Source organism: Leptonychotes weddellii, chromosome 5 (assembly GCF_054177405.1).
Source record: "Leptonychotes weddellii isolate Sample4059 chromosome 5, ASM5417740v2, whole genome shotgun sequence".
Lineage (NCBI taxonomy): Eukaryota > Metazoa > Chordata > Mammalia > Carnivora > Phocidae > Leptonychotes > Leptonychotes weddellii.
Window position 1 is genome coordinate 112,609,782 of NC_138373.1, and position 15,226 is coordinate 112,625,007.

At 40.4% G+C, this 15,226-nt stretch overlaps 1 long non-coding RNA gene across 1 annotated transcript; it reads left to right on the plus strand.

The window, feature by feature from the left end:
- The first annotated feature begins 6 nt into the window (after nucleotides 1-6).
- LOC145721828 (uncharacterized) lies at nucleotides 7-4,691 on the plus strand. Its single transcript, XR_014145753.1, has 2 exons — nucleotides 7-1,879; nucleotides 2,083-4,691. It is a non-coding gene; the product is annotated as an uncharacterized LOC145721828 (long non-coding RNA).
- Nucleotides 4,692-15,226: the final 10,535 nt, after the last annotated feature.

The window sequence follows — 15,226 nt, forward strand, 5'->3', positions numbered from 1 at the left end:
GTTGTTGACATTTCTGGTGGATGCTGTAGTGTGCTGCTCAGATCCCAAGATATTAGCTGCCAGGAGTGTTGGCTGCTGATGACTCACAGTTGCATTTCTCTCCAAAATTGCCTTCTGTGAAGGAAGCTGCCTCATCCTAGGTCATGTTCACTCCCTTGGGGCAGCTCAAATCCAATGACTGGTCAGTTGTGGAGGTACAAGGCACAGTCCCTCAATTATAACAATCCGGGACATTCAGCTTTAGAATTTCCCATGGGACCAGTTAAAGCCTCTGTGGCAAGTGCCCTGCAGTTCACCTTCCTCTGCCCAATCCTGCTTCCCTCATAGGTGCTGTTCCTGAGAGGACTCATGAGTAAACCACCTACATGCAAATCCCTGCCTCAGAGTCTGTTTCCTAGAAAACCCAACCTAAGTCATTATTTTCAGAACATGAGTTCCGGTTTTTTTTCTTTTTGCAGATGTCTGTGTCAGTTTTTAAAATCTGTCTAAACTTTTTTCACCCCAACAAATTTGATGTTTTCTTACCTATTGTTTTATATTTTAATTTTTTAGTTGATAACATTTTTATGAATAATTTTGCATACACCTAAGTATCTTTCTGTACAATTTTTTTTAAGGTTTTTTTTTTTTTAAAGCTTTTATCCATTTATTTGACAGAGAGAGAGAGAGAACACAAGCAGGGGGAGCGGGAGAGGGAGAAGCCGGCTCCCCATCGAGCAGGGAGCCCAACGCAGGGCTTGATCCCAGGACCCCGGGGATCATGACCTGAGCCAAAGGCAGACGCTTAACGACTGAACCACCCAGGTGCCCCTAAGTTTTATTTATTTAAATAACCTCTATACAACATGGGGCTCGAACTCACGACCCCAAGATCAAGAGTCACAAGCTCTTCTGACTGAGCCAGCCAGGCGCCCGTCTGTACCACAATTTTTAACAGCCGTGTGGAATTCATATGGCACATCATAGTCAGTTAATCTTGTATTTGCAGATATTTTGGTGTTTCCTGGTTTTCACTGTGGCAGACCCTAGAACTCAGCAGGCCAACACCCATTCCCAATTTTCCTCCTACTTGCCTGCCTTTAGGATAGGAAAACCAAATATTCCCATATATTTTGTTTTCCTCATCTTACTTACACCTAGGGCTGGTATCAGTTCCAACCATCAGGAAGTAAGCTGAAGATTACTGAGGTTGAGGCGGAAGTTCCAGGAAAGGGAGGTATACATGAATTGCCTTCCAAATAAAATGGGACAGCCAAAATTGGTACCATTTCTTGCTTATTCTTTCTGCTTTGTGAGCAGTGAGACGTCTAGAGTTGTAGTAGCCATCTTTCATCCATGAGGGAAAAGTCAAGAAAATTCAAGGCTTTTGACCTTGAGAAAATTGAGCATTTAAACCAATGCCAGCAATGACCTATCTTTGGATTTCTTGTTATGATGAGAAAGATAACTGTTTTTTTTAACCTACTTGTGTTTGGATTTTCTGTTACTTACAGCTAAAATCATTTATAAACGTCACTGTTCCTGACATTCATGATAGAAGTAATGCAGTGATGAACATTGTGGGTAAATACTTGAATAGCAACAACTTAACATAAAAATCAGGAAGAGAATTAGGACCCTGCATTTACAATGTTTCTTTTCCTTGACCATACGCAGCTCTGTCCTTAACCTTCCCACTTTCTTTTTGTGAAGACCAGAAAAATAGCATACATAGACTTCCTAAATTTTTCCAAAAGACAATAGTATTTGGGAGAGGAAATAGACCTTTTGTACACCAGAAACTTATCTCTTCAAATAGGATATTTTAGCAAATACACTATGCCATGGTGTTCACATCCACTAATACAGAATCAGCAAGGTTTTTTGGAGCAAGTATTATGTGAACTGGAGTGTATTTTATTTTTTTATTTTTTTAAAGATTTTATTTATTTATTTGAGACAGAGAATGAGATAGAGCATGAGAGGGTCAGAGGGAGAAGCAGACTCCCCGCCGAGCAGGGAGCCCGATGTGGGACTCGATCCCGGGACTCCAGGATCATGACCTGAGCCGAAGGCAGTCGTTTAACCAACTGAGCCACCCAGGCGCCCTGGAGTGTATTTTAGACTGAGTCATGAATTAACTCTCCATATATTTGAGTGGAAATCATTAATATCTTTAGAGTTAGGATATTTTATCCTCTCAGAATAAACATGGAGAATCAAAGAAGCTGAACTAAACTACCATTTAAAGTAAAAAGAGCAGTGTTAAACTGCAAAATAGATATTGAAATTGTGTTTGATTTCAGCTTTCTAGTGTCAGGCACTTGACAGTGCAAAACCTGAATCCGGTGAGTCTATTTCCATGACTCCCACTTACACAGTCTTGAGGCTGTTTCTAATTCTGCAGTCCCAGAAACCTCAAGTTGGCTGGTTCTGGTTCAAAGTAAAGGCATGGGGATGCTTTTTTGATATCGTAGTGAATCAGAGTATCTAGGAGCTGAAGTGTCGCAAGTTAAAGATGTCCTGGCTCATTCCTATTAGTGTCTTTAGGAGGGACGATAGCTCCAGATCTGACCAGACTGCTTGCAAGTTGCTCCAGACTACATTGCCATTGATGAGCATAGACTAAAACTGAACTGGCATAAGCAACAGAGTGAAAAAGCAACCTAAGGAAATCATACATCTGATAAGGGTGCGATATCCACAGTATATAAAGAAGTCCTATGGCACAGCAACAAAAAACATATATCCCAATTTTATTTTTTCCTTTTTTTAATTTTAGGTAGGCTCCACACCCAACATGGGGCTTGAACTCATGACCTTGAGATCGAGTCGCATACTCTGAGCCAGCCAGGTGCCCCATATATCCCAGTTTCAAAATGGACAAAGAAGATACACAAATGGGCAACAAGCATATGAAATGATGCTCAGGGACACCTGGGTGGCTCCGTTGGTTAAGCATCTGCCTTCTGCTCAGGTCATGGTCTCAGGGTCCTAGGATCAAGTCCTGCATCGGGCTCCTTGCTCAGTGGGGAGCCTGCTTCTCCATCTCCCTCTGCTGCTCCCCCTGCTTGTGCTCTCTGTCTCTCTCTCTCTCTCTCTGACAAATAAAATCTTTAAAAGAAAACAAAAACGATGCTCAGGGGCACCTGGGTGGCTCAGTCGTTAAGAGTCTGCCTTTGGCTCAGGTCATGATTCCAGGGTCCTGGGATCGAGCCCTACATTGGGCTCCCTGCTCAGCGGGAAGCCTGCTTCTCCCTCTCCCATTCCTCCTGCTTGTGTTCCCTCTCTCGCTATGTCTTTCTCTGTCAAATAAATAAATAAAAATCTTAAAAAAAAAATTTTTTTAAAAAAGAAACGATGCTCAATGTCACAATCGTTAGGGAAGTGCAAATCAAAACCACAGTGAAATATCAGCTCCTACTCATTAGGATAGCTACTATCAAAAAATCAGAAAATAACAGGTGTTAACAAGGATGTGGAGAAATTGGAACCCTTTTGCACTGCTGGTAGGAATGTAAAGTAGTGCAGCCCCTATGGAAAACAGTGTGGTGATTCCTCAAAAAATTAAAAATTAGAATTAGTATATGACCCAGCAATCCCACTTCTGGGTGTACATCCAAAAGAATTGAAAGCAAGATCTTGAAGAGACTTACGTACCCATGTTTATAACAGCACTATACACAATAGCCAAGAGGTGGGGGCAACCCAATTGTCCATAAACAGAGGAATGGATAAACAAAATGTGTCATATCCATACAATGGAATATTATTCAGCCTTACAAAGGAAGGAAGGAAATCCTGTCACATGCTACAGCATGGATTTTGAGGATGTTATGCTAGGAGAAATGAGCTTGTCACAGAAAATCAAATCCCGTGTGATTCCACTTACATGAGGTATCCAGAGTAGTCAAATTGATAGAGACAGAGTAGAATGGTGGTTGCCAGGGGCCAGGAGAGAAGGGGAAAGGGAGAGGGAATGGGGAAGGACTATGTAAGAAGTATAGAGTTTCAGTTTTGCAAAATGAAAATGTTCTGGAGATGGCTGCACAACAATGTGAATATACTTAGCACTGAGGAGGGGAAGGAAGGGGAGGTGAAGATCATGAGTGGCCCACAACGCTGAAAATATTTACTCTCTTGGCCCATTACAGAAGAAGTTTACTAACCCCCGCGAGCTATATTAATCATGGCCCGTTTTACATTTTTGTGTTTTGTTGATGTTAGGTGCAAGAAATAGGAACCACTCACACCATTTTAAGCAAAAAGGGATTTAATACAGGAAATCAGGAGCTTAGCAAATCATTGGATAGGGTGGTTGGGTCCCTTAGGGGGTCTCCAGGAATGATTCCTAGGACAAGACTGATGTTCTGGCCTACTGGGGGAGCTGCTACCTCTGCAATAATCAGAAAGGTGGCAATCAGTGGACTCCATTGGTACTGTAGAGTTCAAAGACATGCCACTGTAGCTGTGATCCAACGTCAGGAAGCACTGCTGCCCCTCTGATGACCTCTCAACACCCAGGGAGTTAGTACCTAGACACTGAAATAATGCCACAGGAAAGCCCACTGGGCCCACCGGTGAGTTTGCAGCAGAAACAAAGCGGACGGCTCCAGCCTTGGATCCACCTTTCAAGTGCTTCTAATTGGCAAAAGCAGAACCCTCGCTGCGGGGAGATGGGGGAAATGCGGTTTTTCCTTCTTTAGCCCCTGCAGGATCTGAAAACACACCTAGAGGTTTGAAGTGGATGCTGAGAGCCAGTTCAGAGCACCCACCACAGCTGGTTTGTGGCTTCAGGCTCTTTCCATCTCTTCTCATCTTTGGCCAACACCTTATTCTTTTATTTGAGAAACCTTCTCTGACACTCCCTTCCCTACCTCCACCATTACCAGATAGGATGCCCTTTTGTGAGCCTCCGTAACTCTAAGCTCTACCTCTGCCATTCGCGGGCCACTCCACATCGTAATAGCCTGCTTTCTTCCTCCACTAGATTGCAAGCTCCTTGAAAGTGCCAACTCAGTCTTACTCATTCTTGTGTAAGTAATTGGCGTATACTTGTTGAGAATAACCGTTTCCGGGTTATAACATCGCAAATAGCATCTCTTCTCCTGTTTTTATCATTCCATATTCTTGTGTGCTGATATCTGTATACAGTGAAAGTTCAGTACATGTGAACGTTCTAGCTTTCATTTGGGCTGAGCAAAGAGAAATTCCACCAAGGCTGTATGTGTGTGTATTCTTATTTGACTCTGTGTACTTCTATAGGTTAACAAATACTATGGAACAGCTAATGTTTGAACAGTTTCAACATATGTGTTTAAGTATATACACTCAAGTGAGTGTATGTATATTCCTCACAACTATCCTATTAGGTAGACACTATTTTTATTCCCATTTTATAGATGAAGAAACTGGGGCTCAGGCCAGGTAAGTAGGTTACCTACAGTTACACCAAGTGGCAGAACTGGGACTCCCATCAGGGTCTGGCTAATACCAAAATCTGTACTCTTAGCGATGATGATGATGATGGTGGGGGGGGTGGTGATTGTGACCATGGTGGCAGCTGATGGTTCCAGACATTGTGTTATAGGCATTTTAAAATTTTATTTAGGGGTGCCTGGGTGGCTCAGTTGCTAAGCATCTGCCTTCGGCTCAGGTCATGATCCCAGGGTCCTGGGATCCAGCCCCGCATCGGGCTCCCTGCTCCGCGGGAAGCCTGCTTCTCCCTCTCCTGCTCCCCCTGCTTGTGTTCCCTCTCTCGCTCTGTCTCTCTCTGTCAAATAAATAAATAAAATCTTTAAAAAAATAAAATAAAATTTTATTTATTTGTTTTTAGAGAGAGAGCAAGCGTGAGGGGGGGAAGGGGCAGAAGGAAAGAATCTCAAGCTGACTCTCCACCAACTGCAGAGCTCGACACAAGGCTCAATCCCATGACCCTCAGATCATGACCTGAGCCGAAATCAGGAGTTGGACACTCACCTGAGTGAGCCACCCAGGCGTCTCTGTGCTAGGCATTTTACATGTGTTATCTTTTTTTTTTAAGATTTTATTTTTTATTTGACAGAGAGAGACAGCAAGAGAGGGAACACAAGCAGGAGGAGTGGGAGAGGGAGAAGCAGGCTTCCCGCTGAGCAGGGAGCCCGATGTGGGGCTCGATCCCAGGACCCTGGGATCATGACCTGAGCCAAAGGCAGACGCTTAACGACTGAGCCACCCAGGCGCCCCCAGAGATAAGATTCTTATCCTTAAAGCAAAGTTCTGGTCACTGCCTACGCATCTCCTCCTGTGACTGAATAGAGAAAGGTTTTTTTTAGGAAAATTGTGCTGGGTGCCTAATTCCTGGCCTGTAGATAATGCCAGATATGGTAGGGTGTTTTCTACAGGGAGCCCATTTTTATTCGTCACCCTATCTCTTACAGGACAATCAGAAACTCACAAATCATTCCATAGCTTTTCTGAATCTTTGAGCAATTACTTATTAGAAAATGAAGTTAAAAAAAAAAAAAAAGAAGAACTAGAATTCTCCCAAACCCATGACTGGCTTATGCACAATGCAAAATGATTCTGAAACTTTGACTTTATATCTGTCCTTTGGAGAGTGTCAAGAAAAACAGTACCTTAAATACAGATCAAATGGGAGACTTAAGCCAAAAAGCATGTGAACAGGGAAAGATAATAAGTAACTTTAAAAATAGTTATTTTTAGCTGCTATTTTACATTCTAGGGGAATAGCAAAATTCACTTCTTGGGTAAATGGAGCTTTTGCTTGCGAAGGAAAATAAAAGGTTGGCCTTTTGGGGTGGTCAGTTCATATGGAAGGAGGTTTGACAATGAGAATTACATTGCTCAGGATAATATAATTTCAGAGATTGAACCTGAAAGCTAGAATTTGTCTTTGGAATTCTTTAGCAGTAGCTTCCTGTTGATAAAGCCCAAATTTGGCCAGTTCGGTGGGTCAGCCACGGAGGCATGATTATCATAATGCTGTCACCCTCTCTGGGACAAACTGAGCAGGACTTCATTTTCTGCTCGGGAAAGAGATGGAGAAGGAAGTCTGAGCAAAATGGCAGCAAGCAGGCCCTGAGCAGAAAAAAACAGTGAGAAATTCCCTGTGTTGAAAATGGCCAAAGAACTTTTTAGGTACTTATATTTCCTGTCCTATGCTGTATTATACTACCTCCTCTGTTATTCCCTGACTTTCATTAAAAATCTCTTGTAAACAATCACATGTATATAATGGTGCTTGGGGAATAAATGAGGAGGGGACAGTGGTCACAGCTAGGATGAAGTGGGACACAGAGAAGACAAGTAAGATGTGATCAAGGATTCTTTCTTAACCTTGGGGAATATACCTGATATTAACAGATTGGATGAATTTAGAAACCTGGGGCACTTGAGGTCATTCCAAACAATAAAGCCTGATCCCAAAGCAGGGGAAAAACTCCTAAACTGTGCAGGATCCGCACAGATGGGTCCACGTGCTTTTGGTTCGGTTTTCTTCAAGGAAAGAATATAGACTTGAAAGAAAGATTCAAATATAGAGAATCCATAGAGAAAATTGGAGACCACCATTAAGAACTATTCATCCGACTGGAGAAACTACATATTTAAAAACAATAATAACAACAAATAGAACTCTCTAACCAGTTCAGATGTGGATCTGTGCATTCTTAGTAACTGTCACCATGGTAGCAAGGCAGTTGACAAGGGCGCCTTCTTAGCACAGGACATCCAAAGGGGAGAGAGAACAGCTAATCATGTACTGTCTTGTACCTTCTTTATTTAATTGTGCTGACCCTGTATTCCTGACTATTAGCCTCTGACACTTCTCTCCCTAATAGTGTCAAGCACAATGCTAGGAATATATTAGGCACTCAAACATATACACTGATTGGCTGAATTAAATGAAAGCTGTTTCTGCTATGTCTTCCTTTCCAGTTTATAGAGAGTGTCAACCGGCCAGAATTTTGATTTTTTAAAATGGCTCCTGCATTTGTCTGGGGGATCAAAACTAGGCCGTTTTCTTGATTGCACTGGCCCAACATGGATTTCAGGTTGAGGGAGTGAAAGGAGAGTGATTGGGTATTCTCAGATACTGAATTATTGGAAGACTAACACGGGAGTGGTAAGTAGGACAGTATAGGTAGAAACGTGAGGCCTTTCAAGGCCCGGAAGCTTTGCGTAGGACTTGCATGCAGCGCTGTTTCCTGAGTACAAACACAACTTTGAAAGCGGTTCCTGTGGTGTTTAATATGAGGCCTGGGTGAATACCCCGAGGACAAGGAGTTCCACCATTCTGGCTTCAAACTGAGAAAGCTTTTTTAGCCCCTAACCCCACTTACACCCAATTCACACTCAGCCTGGGAAGTCTCCTTATTATAGTCCCCTGAACTAATGATAATCTTTTACTCTAGTCTTTTCTCTAATACATTCTTACATTGCATTTTCATCGTCATCTGTATAATTGCTCTGCATTTCAGTTACTTCCATTTCTATTCTTAACGTTTTGTTATTTCACATTTTCTTTTAAAAGTATTTAAACGTAGACACACCCTCTTTATTTTAATAGCCAGCATGCCCATGTTTGCTGCTTTAAAATCTGCATTCCTACAGTTTCAACGGATCTTCAAAGTGTGCCTACCTTCAGTTTACAGACTGATATTCTAATCATGTTCAAGACTGAAATCAGCTGCGGGCGCCTGGGTGGCTCAGTTGGTTAAGCGACTGCCTTCGGCTCAGGTCATGATCCTGGAGTCCCGGGATCGAGTCCCACATCAGGCTCCCTGCTCGGCAGGGAGTCTCCTTCTCCCTCTGACCCTCCTCCCTCTCATGCTCTCTGTCTCTCATTCTCTCTCTCGCAAATAAATAAAATCTTAAAAAAAAAAAAAAAGAGACTGAAATCAGCTGCAAGAATTTGTCTTTGGAATTCTTTAGCAGTAGCTTCCTGTTGATAAAGCCCAAATTTGGCCAGTTTGGTGGGTCAGCCATGGAGGCATGATTATCATAATGCTGTCACCCTCTCTGGGACAAACTGAGCAGGACCGGCCTCATATGCAAAAGCTACAGCAGTGACTACCCCCAGAGAGGAACAGGTTAAATCCTTCCAAACCTGCTAAGGAATTTGACCTAGTTCTTGAAACTAGAGTGTAACTTGAAAATATAATTGGTCGCAAATGTGTTTCTTTCTTCCTCAAAATTACTTTTGAATTCCTGTGAGACAAAGAGAAAGGCATATCTCTTTACACAGATTCAGACCACCACCGTTGATAACTGGACTAATTCCGTATGAAATTTGGGGAGCAGACAAATAACGTGACTTCATTTTGTCAAAGGAATGGTTAGGCCTCTAGTTGTGAAAGTCAACAAATACACAGTTGATGTGGTTATAGCATTCAAATCTCCTATCGATTTTTTTTTGCCAATGTGTTTAGCGCAATGGTAGGCACAGGTGCTCAGTGAATGTTTGTTGAATGAGTGGATGAATGAATGAGTGAATGAATGAATGAAAAGCTCTTCATACTCTGACTCCTACCTACTTTTCCAGTTGTATTTGTATTTCCTACTGTCTTCCTTCTAAAAAATATATAGAGAGAGAGAGAGAAAGAGAGGCGCCTGGGTGGCTCAGTTGGTTAAGCATCTGCCTTCAGCTCAGGTTATGATCCAGGATCCTGGGATCAAGTCCTGCATTGGGCTCCTTGCTCACGGGGAGCCTGTTTCTCCCTCTCCCTCTGCCCCTCCCCCCAGCTTGTGTGCTCTTTCTCTCTCTGTGTGTCAAATAAATAAAATCTTTAAAAAATAAATAAATAAAATAAAAAATACATATATATAGTAGTTTATACTCTGGCAAAATAGCCATTCTGTTTGCCAAAAACCTCTCCTGCTTTCCCACTTCTGTGCTTTGTTGTTGTGGTACCACCACCTAGAATGCTCTTCTCTCATATCCCAGACTATGAAAATGTTACTGTTTCTCATCTCAAATGCTGCTTCCTTCATGAGAATTTTATTGATTATTTCAATAAGAGAAAAGCCTTTTCTCCTGATAACTCACAAAACTTCGAACCTCCTGGTCATTTATTATCAACCACCTTATGTTATAATTATTTCTGTGGTTAACCTATTCCCCCTGCTATATAGTAAGCTTCTCGAAGATGGGCACTGGGTCTTCTTATTCTTTACAGTGACTAGCACATAGTTGATACTCAGTAACTAGTTGCTGAAATAATTATGGTAATTTTTCTAATGCTATACTATGAACTCCAACAAATTTTTTTTATTTATTTTTTTAAATTTTATTATGTTATGTTAGTCACCATACAATACCTCATTTGTTTTTGATGTGGCGATCCACAATCCATTGTTTTCGTATAACATCCAGTGCTCCATGCAGTACGTGCCCTCCTTAAAACCCATCACCGGGCTAACCAATCCCCCCTTCCCCCTCCCCTCTAAAACCCTGTTTGTTTCTCAGAGTCCATAGTCTCTCATGGTTCATCTCTCCCTCCAATTCCCCCCCCATTTTTCCCTTCCTTCTCCTAATGTCCTCCATGTTATTCCTTATGTTCCACAAATAAGTGAAACCATGTGATGATAATTGACTTTCTCTGCTTGACTTTGAACTCCAACAAATTTTTAAATCATTTTTCTTAATAAAATAAAAATGTTGTTTTCATATATTAACATTATTTGAGCTCCAGAACTAGATTGGAACTGTATCTTTGTCAACATTTTCTTTCTAGTCAATTCTGTAGGAGATTGGAGCATTCATTTAGACTCTTCCTTTGTGTTTTAAATGATCATGGACTTACTTGGTTCTTTTAGTGACACCATTAGCATCATTAAAATTCATATCTTCTCTTCAAAGAAGATCTTTTGAGTATTTTTTCCTTAAGTATGTATATATCATTGAATTCTTAGCTCCTCCCATAATTCATTCCTTTGTTCTTGCCTACATTACTAAAAGGTGGCAGTTCCATCCATTCATCCATTTGAGTACAAGACAAAAGTCTTCGTAGAGTCTTGGGGCTGTACTTTCTGCATAATATTAAATGTTTTTTTCTACAGATGACCTCTTCTTGACACATAATGATAAAACCAAAGATTCTCTTCCTTTTTTTTTTTAAATTAGCTATCACCACCTGCAAGGCGTAGAGAGGAAATGGAACACAAATTATCTAAGAATTGAGCCTGGAAATCATTTGAGAAACTAACCTCTTGAAAGCAGAAACTCTGCTATGTGCTTTGTTTCCTAAAATTTTTAGTCTTCCTGAAGAAGGTTTGTAATATCTCACTTGGGAGATTCTAAGAATTTAAGAGAAGTGGATAAGATTGTCCTTTACAAAATTTGGGACAGTCTTTATTCTGACCAGTACATGGGTAGCAGTCCTGGGTTACAGCTTTCCTCGGCTCTTAAAAGCATTATTCCTAAAATAAGTGCTCCTCCAGTCAAGCTTTCACCAGTATTTTATTTTATTTTATTTTACTTTTTTTTTTTTTAAGATTTTATTCTTAAGTAATCTGTGCACCCAACATCAAGATCAAGAGTCACATGCTCCACCGACTGAGGCAGGCAAGCTCCCCTTTTTAAAAAAAAAAATTTTTTTTTTTTAAGTAAGAAGAAAAATTTAGATTGAAGAATTTCAGCTAACTAGCCAGCTGGTCTAAAAAAAGAGAAATAGACAAAATGATTGCTTCCTTGAGAAGCTTGGCTGGGGCCAAGTGAAGGTCTTCACAGCCTAGTGTCTATGCAAGAACCCAATACTGGAAATAACATGAGTCTGAGTGTATCTGAGCATGTGGGTTGAGTTCCTGGCTTTAATTACAAACCACCAGGTCAACAGGAGTTTATCATTGCTTACATCACACATCTATGAGACATCTAGACCCCCTCACCCCCAAGTATCAACAACAAAGGCCCGTCTGACTACAGTCATCTTCCAGCTCTTCTAAATTCAATTTTCCAAGTTTAAATAGCTGAATCCACTAGTAGGCATCTGAGAGGTACCAGTTTATCTGGTATCTATACTAGAGCTAGCAAACCTGCAGGACCAAGGAGTCTGTAGCCTGTTAATGTTTATTCTTTAACAGCTTTATTGAGATATCATTCACATACCATCAGTTCCCCCTTTTAAAGTGTACAATTCATTGGTTTTTAGTATATTTACGGAGTTGTGCTACCATCACAATTAATTTTGTAACAGTGTCATCATACCCCCCAAATCCCACACCCATAAGCAGTCACTTCCCCTGTCCCTTCTAACTGTAAGTAATCACTAATCTACTTTTTTTTCTTTATAGATTTACCTATTCTGACATTTCATGTAAGTGAAATCATATAATATGTGGTCCTTTAGGACTGGTTTCCTTCACTTTGCATATTTTTAGGATTCAGCCATATTGTAGCACATTAGTACTTCATTTCTTTTTATTACCAAATAATTTATTTTATGGATGAGTACACTTTGGTTATGAGTAATGCTGCCATGAACATTTGTATATGATATTTTGTGTGGGTATATGTTTTCATTTCTCTTGGGTATATACCTAGAAGTAGGATTGCTGGATCATAGGGTAACTCTGTGTTTAACCTTTCAAGGAACTGCCAGACTGTTTTCCAAGGCTGCTGTGACATTTCACATTCTCACCAGTAATGTGTGAGGGTTCCAGTTTTGCCAAGAAATGCTATTATCTTTTTTATAAAGCCATCTAGGGGGTAAGAAGTGGTATCTCATTGTGGTTTTATTTTGCATTTCTCTAATCTGAAGCCAATTTTTCTATAGTCTAAAAACTAAGAATGGTTTTTTACATTTTTAACATGTTGAGAAAAATATTTCATGGTACATGAAAATTATCTAAAATTTAAATTTCAGTCTCTATAAATAAAGTTTTATTGGAATATAGCCACATCCACTCATATGTATTATCTGTGGCTGCTTTTCTCACTATAATGGAGTTAAGTAGTTACAGCAATGACTGTATGGCCTACAAAACCTAAAATATTTACTATCTGACCATTTACAGAGGAAGTTTACAAACCCCTGGTCTTCAATATAGTTGGATGAGACCAGAGGATCTGGGCTAAGAAGGAGGAAATATGACTGCCCAGTGGGAATGAATTTTGTTCTTTCTCTTTCTCTCTCTCTCTTTCTTTCTTTCAAGTAGGCTCCACACCCAACATTGGGCTCAAAAACTCACAACCCTGAGATTAGGAGTCACATGCTCTACCAACTGAACCAGCCAGGAGCCCTGGATTTTTTTTTTCCTTAGTAAAAATAGAATGCAAGCTGGCAGAATAAGGAAAAAAAATCAGGGTATTATGAAACTTAGGTAAACCACTGTATTTTCACCTGAATCATTATTATATGATCTTTCCAAATCTGGGCTCTCCCCATTTTATAAATTTCTCTTAGAATTCTATTCCTAATCTGCTACTCTGATTATACATTGTCAGAATCCTCTAATGTTTTCCCTCACCCGCAGACTCTTAGGACCATTTAACCAGGGTCCTGCATGATCTGGCAGCATCTTAATTTTCCAGCGCTCACCTTTCTTTTCTTTTTTTTAAGATTTATTTATTTATTAGAAAGAGAACGCGAGAGTGCGCATAAGCGGCGGTGGGGGGAGGCGTTGGGGGGCACGTAGCACAGAGGGAGAAGATAAGCCAACTCCCTGCCGAGCTAGGAGCCCAACTCGGATCTCCTTCTCATGACCTGAGCTGAAACCAGGAGTCGTATGCTCAACCAGCTGAGCCACCCAGGGACCCCAACACTCACCTTTGACTAGACCTTTGACTAAACCACCCAGCTGGAATTCCAGGATTCTGTGCTTTCTTTCTTTTTTTTTAAAGTAGGCTCCACACCCATTGTGGAGCCTAACATGAGGTTTGAACTCAGAACCCTGAGATCAAGACCTGAGCTGAGCCCAAAAGTCTGACACTTAACCAACTGAGCTACCCAGGCTCCCCCAGGATTCTGTGCTTTCATTCATACTTTCTCTTCTACGTGGAATGCTTTTCTCTTCTCCAAATCCTAGACACTTTATTATTGTTATGGTGAAATGTTTCAAGCGTACAGAGAAATAATATAGGAATATCTGTGCACTCACCAACCACTGAGCTTTGTCAAATCCTACCATTTTCCATGTTCTGTACTGTTAAAAAATTATCACAGACTTAGATATCTTTAAAACCTCCTCAAATACCAAGTCTTTTAAATAGGCCTCCTAGATGCACCAATCAAAATTAAACTCTTTTTCCTATGATTTCCTGTAACACTTTCTTTGTGTCTCTATCATCTGACCTGTTCTGCCCTTGCAAAATATTTTCTTTGAGTATTCCTTACTATTATCATTCTCATAGTGGGGTACAAAGATTATTTTAGGTAATCTAAGAAAAGGACATGTAAAAATATAAAAATTGTGTTTATTTAAAAATGTACATTAGAAACATATGTACACACAAGTACTTGAAAATATATATCTAGAACATCAACTCCATGATTTCCCAGATATCCTTTAAGACATGGCTAAAGTAGGTCAATAGAGTAGAAAATTATTGAGTAAATAATAATGTTAGAAAAATATTAAGTAAAAATACAGATGATATGGCAAAAAAATTTGAAGATTGTACTCAAATAATTTAGCTTTGAAAACTTAGCTTATTAGAAGAGGGACCCAGTTTTATTTATTTTTTGTATGCCCTAAGTACCCAGCTAACTCAGAAAAGATGCTTATTAAATTGAATTGATTTCTCTCTGGAATGAGATCCTTGAAAATCATATGGAACCTCCTAAACCTTTGACAGACCACGTAAGACATTTTGCCCATGTCGAATGTCCCTGGCACATCTGCCAGAGAGACAGATGGTGCTTTTTCCCCCTTTCCCTTTCCTGTCCATTATGACACATTGCTCCAGTCAGGGCTTGATGAAGTATGAAATAATGCTAGTGATAGTCCTGTTCTGAAGGAATGAGGACTCGAGCTTACCAGAATGCTCTCATCAGCATCACTTCAACAGACCAATCTCAACAAATTTCAGTTTGTGGACCACTTTAGTTCTTGGATCTGGTCCACTACACACACATACACACACACACACACACTCTTACGTTCAGCATACTTTATGTTTTAGAGAAATATTTCTTGGTCTCCTTAAAATTCACTATTTTGTGGCATCTTTTCATTATTGTTAGCACTGAACCATCCGAAGTCACACTGGCAACTGAATTTAGTCTTGAGACTTGGCAATGAGGAA